The sequence below is a fragment of the Chiloscyllium punctatum genome, chromosome 26, assembly GCF_047496795.1.
Source record: "Chiloscyllium punctatum isolate Juve2018m chromosome 26, sChiPun1.3, whole genome shotgun sequence".
In the NCBI taxonomy this organism is placed as follows: domain Eukaryota; kingdom Metazoa; phylum Chordata; class Chondrichthyes; order Orectolobiformes; family Hemiscylliidae; genus Chiloscyllium; species Chiloscyllium punctatum.
In genome coordinates, this window is record NC_092764.1 from 20,576,852 (window position 1) to 20,595,593 (window position 18,742).

The window sequence follows — 18,742 nt, forward strand, 5'->3', positions numbered from 1 at the left end:
GCTGCTAGGAATTTAGACACGCTATACTTGTTCAGATCATACAATCCAAATGCAACTCACAAAATCACACCTCTCCATTCATAAATATATCAAAGACATTTATAGGAAGCCCATAGAAGGAACTATTGATAAGTCAGTGAATAAATTGATCAAAGCATTGTGTGATACAGCACATAACTTTAGTTTTCTATTTTTTTAAGTCCTTACTTTGAACAAAGGTCTTGGTGGAAAAGCAGCAGAGAAAAAACAATCATTTTGAGTGTTTTGTGTGTACTTAGTGACCCAATTTTGCAATTATAAGATGCCAGTCTGGAAATTCCTTATACAGTATTGTACATGAACATTGAAAATGTCTAACACAGTATCATTAACACAAATAACAGGTACATTAAGTGCTCCCCAAAAAAAACCAGGAAGTACCTATCATGTCGCCAAATTTTACTTTTTATAGTTCTATATTTATCCATACATATTAAAATTGACTGTGTGGTATATTTTCATTATAAACTCATTATTAGTGACAGCAGTTTCTATTATTCTATTCTTCAGCAATAGTCGAGGAAAATTAAACTGGATATGTATGGCAGGAAGTTTCACATATAAAGTTTTCTGCTTTCAATGCTTTTAATATAATTGCTCTTAGACTTTATTTGGGCCATACATTTTGGAAAATACAAGATATGAAAAGGTGCATGTGAGTGCCACATGTTCCTGGATATATAGCGCATGCACATGTGCCATACGTATTTCCATTTTTCCCTGTACAAAAATGTTTCATTAGTTTTCAGTATGACGAATATAATTATCATATTTTTCTCTTTGATAAGCTATTGCCTGATATATTTATTCTAACAACATATGTAAGTGTTTAAAAATTAAAGGTAGAATAACTAATGATATCTCTGTGACCTTTTTTGAATTCTTTTTCATAGTGCATAATTGTACTTGCACAGTTCATGTAGAATATACTGAGAAGATCTCTATCTCATAGACTGAATACCCATTGTGCCCTCTTGACACGAGATGTGGAAGCTATGTGTGTGGTATTGACAGCTAGTTGATACCTTTCACATATGTAATCTTTGACTTTTATAGATTCATTTAATTTTCATTCGTGTCATACATCATCTTTTTAGGAGGGCAACTAGGAGTTTGCTAGGAAATTAAATCTGTGACCATAGAAAAGATGAGGATCTCATAACAAAACTGCACCATTACAATAAGCTATTCCTTGGGTAGTGTTTACAGAAGGCTAAGAGTCACAACAGGCTGCATGTTGGGGAGCAAGGCAAGCGTTTCTGTCATCTGACTTTCACCTACATTGGGGGATTTATTTGCTGATAATGTCAGGCAGTGAACAAGCCTTGTCCTATGAAACAGGAGCCCCCCTCATGAATGACTAGTAACAGATGGACCCATGTCAAGGATGATGAAGAGTGGTTGTGTAAATGTAACAAATAGGTTAATAGAATGTTGTGGCGCCATGTGCATCATAAAATCCTAGAAGGCTTGTCACAGCTAAATAAATCTCGAGTTTGTAATAGAATAACGTAGTAGTTCACAGCATAGAGTTTCACAGGTGAAGTCAGATGCTGATGTATTGCGGGGAAAGGAAGCAAATTCAATTAAGAGTGCTCCAGATTCAAATGGAAGTAGGTAAGCAATTTTAGTGGAGCAGAGAGTGGTGAGTACTCAGCTCCAATTCAGAAGGATGATTAGGAATTCAAAGTTTTGCTTTTAACCTATCCACCCGCAATCCTAATAATGCCATATTGAGACTTGTTTAGTGTTATATTTATTGTGTAGTATACTAGGACAGGAGACAATTAAAATCTACTTCTGCAAATGCACTTTAATGCAAATGCAAATTTGAAGTATTTAAAGCAATTGTTTATCTGTTCAGAAGTGCAAAAGACTTTTTAAAACAAGTAACTGGGAATCACTCAGAAAATGGTATTTGTACTCCTTCAGGGGCTTCTAAAGTAAGATTGCAGTCGGCAACAAATCACACTCTGAAGAATGGGATGTTGCATTGTAACCTAAGTGGATGGTGTTAGCTGTCTAAATCAAAGTATATGCAGATGAATGGTGTTTATTGGATGATTTATTGAAAAGAGATAAAGAAACGTTTACTGACGCTGATGTCAGTGAATAGAGTTAGGAGTTATATACTTGTAATATTTCTTTTGTGAATCAATCGAAAACTGAGTAAAGGTGGGCTTCTGCTCTCCACCTCCACCAATTAGCTGCCAGGAATTTAACAGTTGGATGGCCATTGGTAGTGACAGAAATCATGGATCCGATCCCTGATTCAAGCACAGCTGCCCCGGCTCTGATCTGAACAGAGCGGACACTATATAGCCTCAGGCTTTGATGATTGGGCCTCGATGTGTCTCCCTATCTCAAGCCGGCACCCAGTGCCATAGCATATCGTCTACAGATGAATAATAAGTTCAATATGAACTTTGATTTTCTTTGCAAGCAATGACTTTATTCATTTGTTTTAAATTAGAATGACCAAGGATCAAAATGCATTGAATCAAAGGTTCTTGCCGAATGTGAACTGCAAAGACAGATATCTTCACACTTGAAGCACTAGCCAGCATGCAGATGAATGGTGTTTATTGGATGATTTATTAAAAAGAGATAAAGAAACGTTTACTGACGCTGATGTCAGTGAATAGAGTTAGGAGTTACATACTTATAATAATTCTTTTTGTGAATAACTCGAAAACTGAGTAAAGGTGGGAAGTTTCTGATGTTTATTGTTCTTGAAATTCCACAGTGGTTCCTGCTTAATTCCAGTGGGAAACCAATAGAATTCCCAAGCCACTTTGAGCAAGAGATCAAGTAGCAGACCTGCAAAACCTCAAGAACAATTAAGTTAAGTTCATTTTTATGTTTAAGACATGGTATGATCTGTAATATGGTGACCAAAGGATTCAAGCACATGACATATATATTACATAATAGTCTTTATATTTATTCAACATCTTATCGCATTCCACACAATAAATAATTTTTGACATAGGGAGGTTATTGTAAAATCCAGAAATAAGTCGATAATCCATTAAACATCATTATTGAAATGCACAACATGTATGTAGAATAATAAAATGCTAAAATAGAATAATGAACTGAGGAAAGGAGAAGGAACATGTTCCACTATTGCCAGATGAGCCTAGTTTATGCAAGTTATGAAAGCTAAGATGAAGTTAATACTTCCAGATTTTCTGCTGTTTATTCACATTACCCCTTGCTTCCATTTCAAATGTTGTTTAAAAATTACAGTGGAACTATAAGTCCATCAGATCACAATAATGGAGGTGAACACCTTTGTTGCAAACTGAGATGATATTCTATAAAGTTGAGCATACATTTCTCATTAAATTGATATATTCTTCAAATAGTCAATAAATCACTCATGTACCTAAACCATACAATAGTAATTATTTTCATAGGGCAAATGTACTGGTCTGACTGAGCTGACTAATGCTATATTGCAATGTTATAATTAGATTCATTGATTCGCAAGTGGGTGGTACTAATTAACATGTCACCCATAGGTCAATAGGCATCTTGATTCTGTGGATGCACAGTCAAACTTAGGACAATCATTTCTTGGATAACTATTGGACATTTGAGATATAAATACCATATTGTAGAAGTTGTATGCATGAACTAGTATTCAGAGTTGTAAAGTGGAAGTCATGAGTGCAAATCATCACAAATGTCATGACACACAGTACATTTGGAGTATCAGCCTTAGCTTACAAGTTTCTTTTTGTTCTATCCAAAGTGAGATACAAGGTCATTCATGATCTTACATCTGTGCCCAATTATTTTTTCTTTTCAAATCACCTACATGAACTTTTCACTCACCGAAACTCTGACCTGTAGTCTAACTAGAGGAAATGAATTCTAAAAAAAGAAAATATGCATTTAATATAGATGGGGGAGGGGTGTATAGAATTGTGCTCAAATAAAATGATGCAATTTCTTTCACAAAATTATTGCCCTTGAACTCATACTGCATAATTTTCATGAATAATTGCTTGATATCTTCCCGTGGAATTCCTTTTTCTTTCGACTGAAACATGAAGTAGTTTATGTCTCCATTAAAATAGTTGAAAGAGGCATTTGATGCACAATTTATGAAATTCACAGAACTTAAGTGAGCAGGATATATTTTACCCAGCTTGCTGATCTATTACGATACAACTTTAATTTTCCCAAAGTGGCCACTAGCCTGACTGAGCTCCATTCAAAGATACACATACAATTTAACTATGGTATGGAAGGAAAGAAATGCAAAAGACCACAAAAAGACTTGCATTTATATAGTGACTTGCATGAAAAGCCAGTAAAATGCTTTTGAATAATTCTCACTGTTGTAAAATGGAAATGTGGTGGTCACCATACAAACAGCAAGACCCACAAATGACAATGCGATATTGACCAAACAATCTGTCTTTAGTTATATTGCTTGAGGGGAAAAACATTGGCCAGGATATCAGCCAGTACTTCCCTGCTCTTCTGTTAACAGAACCATTGGATGGTTCTCTGGAGGTAGATAAAGTCTCAGTTTAACATCTCTTTCAAAAGATAATACTTCCTTAGGTGTAGGACTCCTTAGTACCTTTGCCTGACAAAATAAAATCAACCTTTTGTAATTTCCAGGTGAAAGCTAACATTCAGAAGTGATCAGAAGCAAAAGAAATAAATCTTCCTGTGAAAGCAATTGATTCTGTTCACAAGACTGCGAATTTGAAATATAAGCATGCGATCATGTTTTTAAAGAACCTCACATTGCTGAAAATATATTTACAACAACTTGTATTTATATAGTATCTTTAACATTGAAAAACATTTCAAGATCTCCACAGAAGCACACTGTACAACAAATACAATTTACATTTCCCTTTCAAAGGCACTGCAAGACAATTGAGTCTTTGTATGAGGAGAAACCATCTTTCTTTTCACAGGTAGAAATAAAGCAGAATCCATGAACAATTGTTGCGAACAACATTTTTTCAATAATGTAAGGAGTTAACAACCTCTTGTTGATTCTATTCCTACTAGCAAAGTGGTACAATCAGTATCTGAGTGGGATTCCCCTACATGTTACAATTTGAGATGGCATAGCTCAAAATGTTACGCTCCTGAATAACTGTTTTATTTAAACCTCATCCTCTGAGCTGGCAGACTGAGATAATTCCAGGTTACTCCAAGTTCAATTCGTAATGTATATTCTCCCTCTGAATATCTTTGACACCCTATTAGATGCAACATTCCAGAGTCTCTCTCTCTCTCTCTCTCTCTTTCTCTCCAGTCAGGCACTGAATTTCCATCCGCAATCAATCTTTGTCTGTACTTTCTTAATTTTTAAAAATGAAACACATCTTGTAACCATCTTTGGTGTGTCCATAGATGATCTGAAGTTATGATCTGTGGGTCATAATCTGGGTTGAAGACTTGGTAGAGGTTTGTTTTCGAAAAACATTATTCTAATATTTTACAGCAGCACTCTGTATCAGAACAGAAAAGGTTTTAAAATTTGTAATAAACGTTTAAATTGAAAGTGAGACTCAAAAACGCAATGGGAAGCAATGTAAGGTAATTGGAAAAATATGGCTCCTATATTTTCTCTAGGTTCATACAGCTTGCAATGCACAATCTCTGGAAAGTATTGTATGATCACTTTAATGATCACTCCAGTGGAGTTCTGCCAAAGAACATCTTTGCATAAAGGGAGGTTTTATTGGGGTATATTAGCAGAGGTAAAATCAGCTTTAGAAATTCTGGTTGGATGAACAAAGATGACCTGTGATACTCCTGTGATTATGCTATGGCAAGTGTCTACCTGCCCGATTACTTCCGACAATTTCATCATTTAATCTCTTCAGCATGATTTTGACATGCACACACACAAAAATAGATAAGAAATCACATTCAGTTTGGCTCATACAGTATCAGATGACCATTGCACTGATATTCCCATTCCAATCCGATGTATATGGCTTGATTAGATATTTTAAAACTCAGAAAAGCTAAACATTATTGCACCCTTGGGAATTCTCCTTAACCGGACTATTAAACTCCATCATGTCAATGACGCTGATTTATAAATTGTCTGTTTCCAGTCCATCTTGTATCATAGCAGAATGTTGTGTGCCCCACCATAACCAAATTCTTAAAAAATATTATGCCAAATGGGTATTTTATAACAATCAGCCTTGGCAGGGTACTGGACAAGCAGAAAAATATATAGGATCCTGAAAGAGCCACTTGACCACTGCTGAAAAGCAGGTAAATCGAAGTGAATCAGAACTGGTTTTGCTCAAGTCTTGCACCACCATGATTGAACTGGAAGCATAAGATAATGGAGAATTGATTGCCCCACCATTTTGCGGATGGCCCAGTGCAAATTGGTGGGTGTGAGATGGAGGGACATGTGATTGTGACACCAAGGGTAAAGATCTTGTGTGGCCTAGTGGCTGCATCAGATTACGTAAGAGAAGTTATCTGGAAGGGCCAAAGGCAAGCACTCTCTCACTTTGTGTCCACAAGAATTGCAGGACAAGCATTTTCAGCAACACATTCTGTTTGTGTTTCAAACCTCCAGCATCTGAAGTATTTTGCTTTATTTTACTAGAAAAGCACTTTCCTGCTGAATCTAGCTGTTCCTGTCTCACTTTAGTGACAGGGCTGTCTGAATCTTAGAAACATCATTCCACCTTCTAAAATGTTGCCAACATCAGAGACACACAGTCTTATTAGTCTTTCAATTTTGATCTGCTGTTTAAAGCAGCTGACCCTCCTGTCAAATATTATTAAACAGACATGGGCATTTTGTATTTCTTAGAGGTAGTGTTTTGTATTTCTTAGAGCTTGACTCCTTTTGCCCCTCTCTCACCCGTCCTTGGGGTGTTAAGCTTCCCTCCAAAGGCATCACCACATTTATAAAAAAACTAACCCTTGCACACAAAGGCCTCCTCAGGCTACAATCTATCAAAACACATACAGATCAGTCGGATAACATTCTAAAAATAGAGAGAATGTAGTAATAGGATTGAAATGGGGCTGGGGGTTTAACTTCCATCAGAGGAAAAAATGCACCATTGTAAATAAGCACATACATTAACAACACAGTATGAGAAAGTAACTTTATTTTTAAAAATCTTACTTTTTTTTCAATTTCTCTGAATTTCATTAATATTGTGACTCCAGAACTTTGCATGGTGAAGGGCTTGTATATTGAAATTCCAGTTTGCTCTCAAGAATTGACCTGGACAAATAATCTGACAGAATCTAATAATTTATTTTCCGCTGTGAAATAGTACACAGTAAAATCAAATGGTCTTTCTGTGATTCTGATGTGTCATAATGACATTTCATCTTTATTCTTAATTGGAGCAAGAGTTAACTCAGCAGCCTTTCAATGTCTGGTAGAACATTTTCAAGACAAAAATATCTAAATGAAGAGGATAACTCTCTGAGGTTAATTTAGTTTAACTATTTATCTTTCCTCATGATGAGACTTTTCAAAACAAAACACTTCTTCTGGGCCACAAGGCTTTGCCAGAGCTGAGGTTTGGTAATCTGATCACAGTGCTAAAAAGATGCTGGGAATTCTAGTGGGGAAAATAAAATCCACTAATGATTTTTGCAGATGGATCGGGTGAGGGGAGAGAAGGTCACCAGGCAATCTCATGCTACCCAACAAAAGATAACCTTTGACTTTGTCATTCTTGACAAATCACCACAAAATCCTCATCTCATCTGGGGGAGAATAAGTCTTTGTGGTCTCATATCAACCATTCTGATATCTGGGAAATAAATTAATTGCAGCATAATTTACCCAGAAAAACATGCAAATCCCACCACTGTCACAGTATATTTTTTCCTGTGTCAGTAAGTATCAGTTTTCCCACTTAAAATGAGTGAAATTGTCTGCCTTTATTTAGAACAGCCTTCTATCAGAGGAAATGCATTGTTTGACCTTTTAGTTCTTCGGGAACTGATATCACCAAGTGGGTGGATCTTACAATCAGAATATTTAGAGAAACAGCACTCTGGAGTTGCTCTATCACTTGTGCCACCTCCACCCCCTCAATCCCTATCATTAAACTTCAAGTAGAGAAGAGCTGTTATTAACCTGATGTCATTACTTCCTCTACAGAGAGAAAAAAATATTCCAAATAGATGCCTGGAGGCAACCAGGCTTATCTTCCCCCTTTGCCCCCATTATCATCATTCCATTATCATCCTCTCCCCAGGCCTGACACCTCCCCCACTGCCTGCAAAGGATTCTTGCAGTAGAGATCAGAGAAGATGTGTAGAATGTATGATCACTACAGTTTTTTTGAAGTGGATGTGAGCTACAATCCCTGCCATGACACACAAGAATTGACAGGTTAATCTGGGAGTAGCACAGGAAATGAAAAATAATATAAACCCTGTAAAGTTCATCTCAGCAAGCATTCTTGATGACATTTGATAGAAAGAATGAAATGCATTTTTTTTGCAGTGGTCACGATCACAAAGTGTTTAGTTATCAGGGTCAGGATGGAGGTGGGTTTTAAACAGTTAGAAATTTAGAAATGAATCTTACGAGGCAATATAATCAGCACTATCCAATTAGCTATGGAAGTCATCAAGTGGGGTGGGAGTGGTAGGGTCAATGCCCTTACAATGTTTGAAAGGCTAGACATAATTAGGTCATCAATGTGGCAAAAAAAAAGCTAAGATGTGGAGGAATATTCTGATGCATCAAGACATTATAATTTGCAATGCATTGTCTACAAGGATGGTGGAAACGGATTCATTTGTCGCTCTCAAGATGGAATAAGCCAAATATTTGAAAAAGAACATTCTGCAGGGTCACAGGGAATTATCTTGAAGGAGGGTAGTTGGGCAGTTCTTCCAAACATCCCGCAGAGGCACAATTGATCGAGTGGCCCTTAAACATGCTGCTATTTGTTCTGCTCAAATGGAGCTAATGTTCTGTTTTCCAGTTTTGAGATAGAAAAGAACTTCAAGAAACAAAGACTAATTCTAAATCTGTCCTGCCACTAACATTTGTTGGGAAGTACAATTCCAATAACTTATTTTCACAACAGGCATAAGTTTTCATTAGTTTGCTCAAAGTAACTGCCAGTAGTACACACCTGGGAATATTGAACAGGGTATGATGTCCCTGAGGAGCTCTTGTTGTACAGTGACCCCAATTCAAATCCCATTTGCACTAAGGGTGTATCATAACATCTCTGAACAGGTTGTATAGAAAATACCTGTAATGTCATTGATCTGAAATCTGTCTGGTCCTCAGCATTGCATTGCCAGTTAAATGACAAAGTACAGAAGTCAAAATGCTGGAAATATTGGTGTTGGACAGGCAAAACACAAGTTTGTATTTTAAGTGAGCTGCAAACTGTAAGATCAGTACTTTAATGCATTTCCTTTATTTTGTATTGGGTCTTGATGCTCCTGGTGGTGGTCTTTACAAAGAGAAACACATTCTGTAATGCCTTTTCTGAGCTCAGGCCACCCCAGAACTCTTTAAAGTAAGAGAAGCACTTTTGGAGTGTAGTAACTTAGGAAATGTAGTAGAGTGCATCCACCTGAGAGCATAATGAAGGTCTGGTTTAACTTATCATTCAAAAGGTAGCACTTTTGACAATGCACCACTTCCTCAGCACAACATGGGGATGTCAGCCATGATGTTGTGCATAACTACACACAGCCTTCTAATTCAGCAATGAGAGAACTACCAAGTAAGCCAATGATGATACCGACATGGATTAATTTAATTCACGCTCACCTCCTAGTGGCTGCAAACAAAGCAGCAATCGCCTCCTAAGCACAGGATCCAATGAGACAAGAACAGAGACAAAAAAAATTAGAAAAACAGAACAATCAGGGACAAAAATTACAGGGAACTTTTGTCTGATGGAAAATATTTTAGATTAGATTCAATTTAAAATAATACTTGGAATTATGTGATGCATTCTATAAGGCTCGGTCCACTTGTGGGAAACATGACCCATGCTGATTAATATCAGTTAGAATGTCATAGAGTGCCCATGATTTATTATAACACGCTGCCAACATTATGGCTCTTTGCAAGGTTTAGTCATCGTGTTTGGAAAATTTATCTGCATTCAAAATTCCTTACAAACAATTTTTCATACAACAGCTTTTATATTCCATCCAGTTCTGAGGGAGATGAAGTGTGTGGCACAGGCGTTTTCATACCTGGGACATTGCCACAGCTCGATTACAGTTGTAAAATCATAGAGTTTTAGAGTCATACAATGTGGAAACAGAGCCTTCGGTTCCAACTTGTCCATGCCAACCAAGTTTCCGAATTGTCCCACTTGCCTGTGCATAGCCCATATCCCTCTAAATCTTTCCTATTCATGTAAGTGTCCAAATGCTTTTCAAATGTTGTAACTGTACATGCATCTACCACTTCCTCTAGCTGTTCATTCCACATACGAACTACCATCTGTATGAAAACGTTGCCCCTCAGGTCCTTTTTAATTTTTTTCTCTTCTCACCTTCAAAATACGTCCCCTAGTTTTGAACTCCCTTATCATCAGGAAAAAATCCTTTGTATTCACCTTAACTCTGCCATCATGATTCCATAATGTAAAGCTTTTCTGAACCCTCTCCAATTTAATAATATCTTTCTTATAGCAGAGCAACCACAACTGTATATAGTACTCCAAAGGTGGCCTAACCAACGTCCTGTACAGCTGCAACATGACCTCCTAAGTTAATTTTAAAGAAACATTCTGCGTCAACATCTCACATGACCAATAAAATTCTTTGGTATCAATTAGATTAATTACATTATTCGTTCTTACATAATGGAAGATAGCCACAGCACCAACAAAAGCTCTAAAGTGTTGGGATACTATTTATTTCAAGCCATTACAAAGGAATGATAACTATCAAAACAGAAATATATAAGTTATAACTAAAAATACATACATTTGTGGAGATAACACTGTTATAAATAATGAATTTTATTGATTTTCCATTACTGCACAACTTAAGGGTAACTTATTAAGTACTCTGGATTCTGACTTTAAATGAGTGCCATACCTAGAAAATCTCTTGTTTTTACGTACTAATGTTTCCATGTCCTTGTGTCTGATGCAATTTATATTTCATTGTCAAATCTAATAATTGTGAGAAATTAATATTAGATAAATGTATTTGTTTATGTTTTGTAAGTCCTGCTGCAGAAAAGGCACTTCTGGTCTCCCAGACCATTTCTTTATTATATATTCAACAATTCTAATTATCATTTCATTCTTGGGGCTCAATGAGCCAGTACAGCCTTAACTACAATATCACTGCCTTTTTGCTAATGCTCAGATACATGGATAATCTTTGAAGACTATCTCAAGAATGATGCTACAATACTGTTTTTATTCTGGTCTAAATTGACAGTGAAAACTATGTGACTCAAACCAATAATTATTACCTTGCAAACTGTTCATTGTGCACAAAAAATGCTTATTTTTTTTTGCAAAAATCACTCTCATTGGTGTTGTACAGCTCATATAGCACAACAGCACAAAACAGTTCACAAAGAGAAAAGGAAAAGACCCACAAGAGGTCATCACTGAAGAACTGATTGAAGGGTTAATATTTTAAATTCCTGACGAAGGGAGAAAGATGGGAAGACAAAATAATTTTAGGAGAGAGTTCCACAGGTCAATTTAGAATGAATGGAGAGCCCTTTTTTAACAATTGTATCATGATTTAAATCCAACACGTGGACAGGTTTAAACATTTTCAGACACCCCACCCTGATGACAAAATTATACTTAGTTTGAATATGTTGTCTACAATGAAAGCAGGTTTGTGAAGTAAGCATCTCACTTTAAAAGTGATCCTGTTATGGAACAGGAAGGGGTGATTGAGCTAAGCAAACTCACTCCCTCCTCAGACTGTGCATAAATTGCCTTATCACAGATTGTACCAAATTCTCTCATCTTCTCTCATCAAGCTAAAGATAAAAGATTCCGGAGGATGAAGTTCTGTGAAATTTCTCTCCAAGGGTAATCAAACAAAACTACAGGGTATCAATTCAATGCTACACTCCACACTTCAATCTGTACCAGATGCATTCCACAGATGACAGAGCTACAGCTCCAATAGCGTAAGAACTATTAGGGTAAGGTTTAACCATCAATAGCTTTAGTTATAACAGTCAGTTCTGTTCTCAATTGAGATAGTTGTCGAACTCCTTTACACATTGCTACATGTAGCATATTAGTTATTGCTGAACAGGAGTTTGTTCCATATTCTATTTCCTTAGCCTAGCCAGCAGCCTTCTGAAAGTTAGCTCCATCCCACCAGCCAGCAGTCACTTCCCATGAGGGCAATTAAACAGGGGCATGTAGGTCAAGCTGGGAATTAAATTCTCCCGAGTCTCATGTGGCCACAATCAGGAGACTGCTTTTACAAACCCAATGCCCTCTCCAAGTTAAAACTGGGGCTCGAGAGATGAAAAGGGGTGGTGAGATAGGAAAAGAACATGGAGACCTCTTATTTTTCTTAAGATGTGATATCATGCAGACAAGAAATATGGGAAAATCAAGTGGAAAGGAATGCATTACACCTCAGCTAAATCCTTGGTCACAGAATCAGACTGCACTTAACAGTACTGTGCATGGCTATAGGATGAGATAATTGGGACTTGCTGAAGTTTTGAACGGACATGGATTGAGTCTCAAAGTCAACGTTAGAGAGAATGCCAGTCGCTTGACCCCTTTCCTGGCAATGGCCATTTTTGCTGAGTCGGTTTTGGTGCTGGCAGAACTGGCCACACCCACGAGGAAAAGAGCCAGTTTGGCTCTTTAAAAACCTCATTAAGGCCAGTTATAAGGGAGGCCAAGCCTGGGGTTTACCAATTGGCCTTCAGTTCCACAATGGAATTGGGGGGGCAAGTTAACCACCTGAAGTCTGGCATCCAGCAAGAGGGAAGGGGATGTCAACCACTATAGCCCAGGCCTAGAGATGCCTGCCTCACTGCCTGGGAATAGTACAGCACCATCCTCCTTGTTCTGAGAATTGTTACCCCCACTAACAGCCATTCATAGGTAACCTGGCTATTATTTCTGATTTTAATTTCATTTTTGTAAAAAAGATCTTGTGAGACATCACCTTCCTGCTGAAGTGCTTGGTGACTTGAATATAGGAGTATTCAGAATAATTAGGTGCTTGTTTTTGACTGACATTGACTTGATGGTCAGAAGGATGCTGTAGACCTCGCTGACTCTCTGACTTAAACATACCTGCATCATGTTGCTTCCTTCACTCTCTACCTTCAAGGGATTGCTTGCCATTCAAAATTGAACAAGGAACCTGGCTTTATGTTAATTCAGAGTGCTCTCTAATTGAAATCCCAAAGATTCTTCGTGCCTGGGCTGAGACAGGATGTAAAAACAGTCCTGTATCCTGTTTTTTTGCTTGCAAAGTGATAATTCAGTTGCTGATCTCTATTGCAAAAATGATACAAAATTACTGGAGAACACGCAAACATGACTTCCAAGGATGAACCGGAGAGGTATAGTTGATACAAAAGACAATGATTTTCCACTTTGCAGCATATGTGTGGGGTTGGGGGTTGAGGATGTTCAATGGTGACTGATTCTCCTCACCGTCAAATAAGAAAGTTCACGGAATTGAGGTCCAAATGGCTTGCTAGGGGTCAACTGGTGAGATTCCCAGTGAACTGCAGGCCTGAATGCCAAAGTCCCATCTTGCCAGGAGCAGCTGGCCAATGCTGGGTACAATGGCAAACTCTTTTTCATTCAGGTTGAACAGAGTGGGAGTTGTAGGGAGGAGGAGGGTGTCAGAGGCAAGGGTGACTTTCTACGGCATCCAGGACTGGGGAAAAAGGAAGTCCCGTCACTTCACAAACTGGGAAGCAGATTACAAAATCAGTTACATTTCTCACCAGCCAGGAAGAGTGTTATTAGGGCATTGAGGAGGTGAGGCCGTCAATGGTGTTAATTGTTAATTAAGTGCCTTAATTGCTGGCAAGTCTATAAGAACTGCATTGGGGGCTCTTGTAATGGTAGTGTTCTAGCTCAATGCCAAGAGGCCCAGGTTCAAGTCTTATCTGCTCCAGAGGTATATCATACATCTCTTGAAAATGATGAATGGTAAATACTTAAGGTGCCCGATGGGTTTTCTTCTCAACATTTCATTGCTGACGGGGCTATCACTCCAGTGCCAATTCTTTCAGTTATTTGTCCTTCTTGCCACCTTCCTTACCACCTTCAGGGACAGGACAATTATGCCCAGAACTTGTTGGGACTCATTTCTTTCTCTTATGGAATGAGGATGATCTGAGAGATTTTTTAAAATTATCCAAATATTTGACTGAGTAGTCAGAGTGAAGATATTTCCATTTTTTTTAGATTAGATTACTTACAGTGTGGAAACAGGCCCTTCGGCCCAACAAGTCCACACCGACCCGCCGAAGCGCACCCACCCACACCCATTCCCCTACATTTACCCTGCACCTAACACTACGGGCAATTTGGTATGGCCAATTCACCTAACCTGCACATTTTTGGACTGTGGGAGGAAACCGGAGCACCTGAAGGAAACCCACGCAGACATGGGGAGAATGTGCAAACTCCACACAGTCAGTCGCCTGAGACGGGAATTGAACCCGGGTCTCTGGTGCTGTGAGGCAGCAGTGCTAACCACTGTGCCACCGTGCCGCCCATTTGTAGGAGACCTCACAACTCAGGGCCAGAAATATGTTCACTAATGAATTCAGTAAGAATTTCAGGAGGTTTGGTTAAAATGCAAAATTTCCCAACACATAACTGAGGCGATTAACAGAGGTGCATTTTGAGGGCATTAGTAAGTACTTGAGAGGGAAAGGAAGAGCAGGATATGTTGATAGAATCAGATGAAATAAAAGGAAACTCTACAGCAGACTAAACTCTAGCATGTCCCATTTCTATGCTGTAATTTCTATATGGTTGAATGCAATATGCACAACTTGAAATTCATCCCTTGTTTCCCATCTAACCTGAGTAACAGTAACTTAAGTATTTACTGAACTCAATCCATTCCTCTGCTCTTTGGTCTGAAATGCACTTTAATTGAAACATTGCCATGGTCTGACACCTCCTTCTCCATAAAGAAAACAAAAATAAGTCTAGCAAAACTAAATGTAGATTTTCATAGTCCAGCAAGCTGTGTTTTGAAAACCATGTGTAGTGGGAGGAGGGAGGATTCCCTTACAGGTGAAAGGTTTAACACTTGAGACTTGAGATGAACATTTGGCTAATAACATTTGGCTATTAAGCTCAGCACTAAATCGGAGTTGAACAGGTTACATAGTGACCAGAAAGCAACAGGGTTCCGCCACACACATCTAAACAAGACTTGCTCAGCTTGTGTTTGAAAAATGTGTCTGATCACATGCCATAAGTGTCTGACACTTCCAAACCTTTGACACTGTTAACTGAACAAATGCCTTCTCACCCTCTGCCCAGTCAGAGCTGTGACAATATGTGACTTCTGCCAAGCTAGAAGGACCTACTGTGAAAAGTTCTGCCATAAATCCCTTGGGTTTACGTAAATAACACTTCACTTAGCAGCACACAGACAATGCATTTGTTCATTAGTTTCTGAAAATGTTACTACAAGGATTAAACAAGTTTTTCTGCAGCAGAAAGTAAAAAAAAACAAACATTAGCAATTAATTTGCATTAATCAAGTGTTTGCTGAAAGATTCTATAATTGTTGTTTATCTTTGCTTTATAATAGATGAATATTTGTTTCTGCTGGATGTGGTTTGTGAGCCCTTGATGACTGTTCAGCTGATAGTACCCTTTCATTTCTGAAGGTATTAACTTGAGATCGGAGTAAAGCTTCCTTGTTGAATTGTGGTGTTTAATTGTCAAAGGTAGGGCATTGATGACAATGACTTTGCAGATGCCTTGTAGGTTGACCACACTAAAGGTGAGGGGCAAAGAGGAGAAATATACTTGAACAAAGTCATGGCTATATTATGAATATTGGTGACACTGCTGCCAAAATCAAATCATTTTCCCTTTTTAAAATTAGACTGATAGCAAAGGGTAAGAACTTCATTGATAGCTTTTCCAATTGAAACCTTTGTAGAAATGTTGAATAGAAGGAAAGAGGAATTGGTTTAAATCAGTGCTGGGAAAACTGATAAAGGAGAAGATCTCTCTGGAATATTGAAGATTACATGCAACAGTACACTGAGTGGAATCTTATAGGGGCCCGAATAATGTGAACTATTGTGAGAAAGGTGGCAGAGTCCATAAGAAGGTCTATAGTCATGTCAAGAACAACACACTTGCATCAACTAAGTTCTGGGTATTGAGGCAAGATTCTCGTTAGACACCAGTGAGTTACCTACTAAGAGGGGTTATTGCTTCTTTATGACCTTCTTAACTGCTGATCTTGCCTCTCTGATATTCAGCTTTCTGTCTGACCACTCACCACGAGCAAACTGATCATTGAGAATTCTCGACATGGAAGTCAGTGCCGGTACCTGGCCACGTCACTTCACTGTTTGATCTAAAGGACCTTCAAAGGACACTAGGCCTTGACATCCAACATGAACACTGGCCTATGCATCCTATGCACATTAGCATTTGACATGTTTCGGCCTCTAAAATTCCTCATGGTCCATCTCTGATAAACTTACAGAATGGTTCAGGAGTGATGGCAACTATCATTGTAATACTGCTACAAGGGCATTCTACCAGGGACACACACCCAGCTCAAGGAACAGACCAGTCTGTATCTGTATCCATGGTGGCACGGTGTTTGTGGTTCGCACTGCTGTCCAGGGACCCAGGTTTGGTTCCCATCTCGAGTGACTGTCTGTGTGGAGTTTGCACATTCTCCCCGTGTCTGCCTGGTTTTCCTCCGGGTGCTCCGGTTTCCTCCCACAATCCAAAAGATGTGCAGGTCAGGTGAATTGACCATGCTAAATTGCACGTAGTGTTAGCTGCATTAGTCAGGGGTAAATATAAAATAGGGGAATGGGTTTGGGTGGGTTACTCTTCAGAGGGTCGGTGTGGACTTGTTAGGCCAAAAGGCCTGTTTCCATACTGTAGGGAATCTAATCTAATCTCTGAGCTGTTCAAATACTCACTTGCTTTGCAACTACTGGGATGCTCATGGAATACCTGCCATGCATTGTCTTTTTGTACCTTGCCCCTCAGCCAGAGGTACCAGGTTCACACTGAAAATTTAACAAAGACACAAAGATAGGAAGCTTGTCATGGTTGTAGGCAGTTCTCAGTCTAGTCAAAGATGGTAACTTTTAGTCACAAAGTCCTGGCACATTAAGTCAATGTCTGACTCCAATCCAGTCCAGGAGCTTTAACATGTTCAGCGACCCATTCAGGATGGTTAGAGTCAGGTTCCTCTCCTCATAAGGGATAGTGAGCCAAAGGTCAGGCAGCCCACCACCTAGCTTCACGATTTTCTCCCCTTTCTGGGCTGTTTTGCTCCTGGATTGAGAAAGAAATAAGTGTTACAGGAGATACAAATTTGTGGCATAGCTGTTATGGTTGGTGCAAGTAGTGAGGTGCCCACCTGAATAAGTAACCAATGCAAAGGCCAGTCAGGGTTGGTGATGACAGAGGTTGGGGCCGTGTGATAGTGAATGAGGAAAGCTGTTTCATGCAATACTGAGAGTGTTAGAACGTGTGGTCTTGGTGGGAGATGGGTACAGTAGCAGAGATGGAGTGAGTGTAAAGTATTGGAGAAAAGATGATGATAGCAGATTGGAGAGTATCATTGAACTTCTTCCTACAATGCTGCACATTCCACCAGATGGCTGAGACTGCACAGTCCCGGTGGCAACGTTGGACCAGTTGGGTGCTGTAGCTTCCACTGCTGGGGAAGGAGATGTGCCACCTTTGCGCCACATTGTCCTGCAGGACCTCCCACAATGACAAAAATGTAATTTCCCTTCTCTATCCTGTTCTGGGAAAATCTCAGGAGCTGATCAGGGAGCCCTGGATGAATGGTGATTGTCCAGGTGCACCACAAGATGGTGCTGGTACCAGGGATCCCAGTCAGTTCTGGGATATCCTGGCAGTGGGGAGCTATGTTCCCTCAAAGCTGTGCAGTTAATTTCACACACAGTTGCTCCAACGTTTCCCAGCAATTGGTGTCAGCATGCCAATCACAGCATTGACTTCTGGCTTCAGAAGTCACTTATGGGCCTCAGAGACCCATGCAGATTGTCCCTCAACATGTAGTCCTGGACCTTGGAATGTGCCAGATGGGGTCAACTCCTTCAGCTGGAAGATCAACAGGTTTCGGACCGCCCAGAGAGCATCCTTCACCGAGCTGATGATCCTCCAGGCACAGTTAATGTTCGTCTCGGTGTGCATCCTGGGGAACAGACCGTAGAGCACGGAGTCCCGCATCATGGCACTGCTCGGGACGAACCTCGACAACCACCACTGCATTCCTCTCCACACTTCTTCTGCATACGCACATTCCAGAAGGAGGTGTGTGACAGTCTCGGTCCCTCCCCCTCCCTCGCAGCCGCTTCGAAGGCAGTGTGCGGTGTGGGAGAGAGTCTGGGTGTGCATAAAGGATCTCACAGGCAGACCCCTTCTCACCATCAGGTAAAAACAATGACTGCAGATGCTGGAAACCAGATTCTGGATTAGTGGTGCTGGAAGAGCACAGCAGT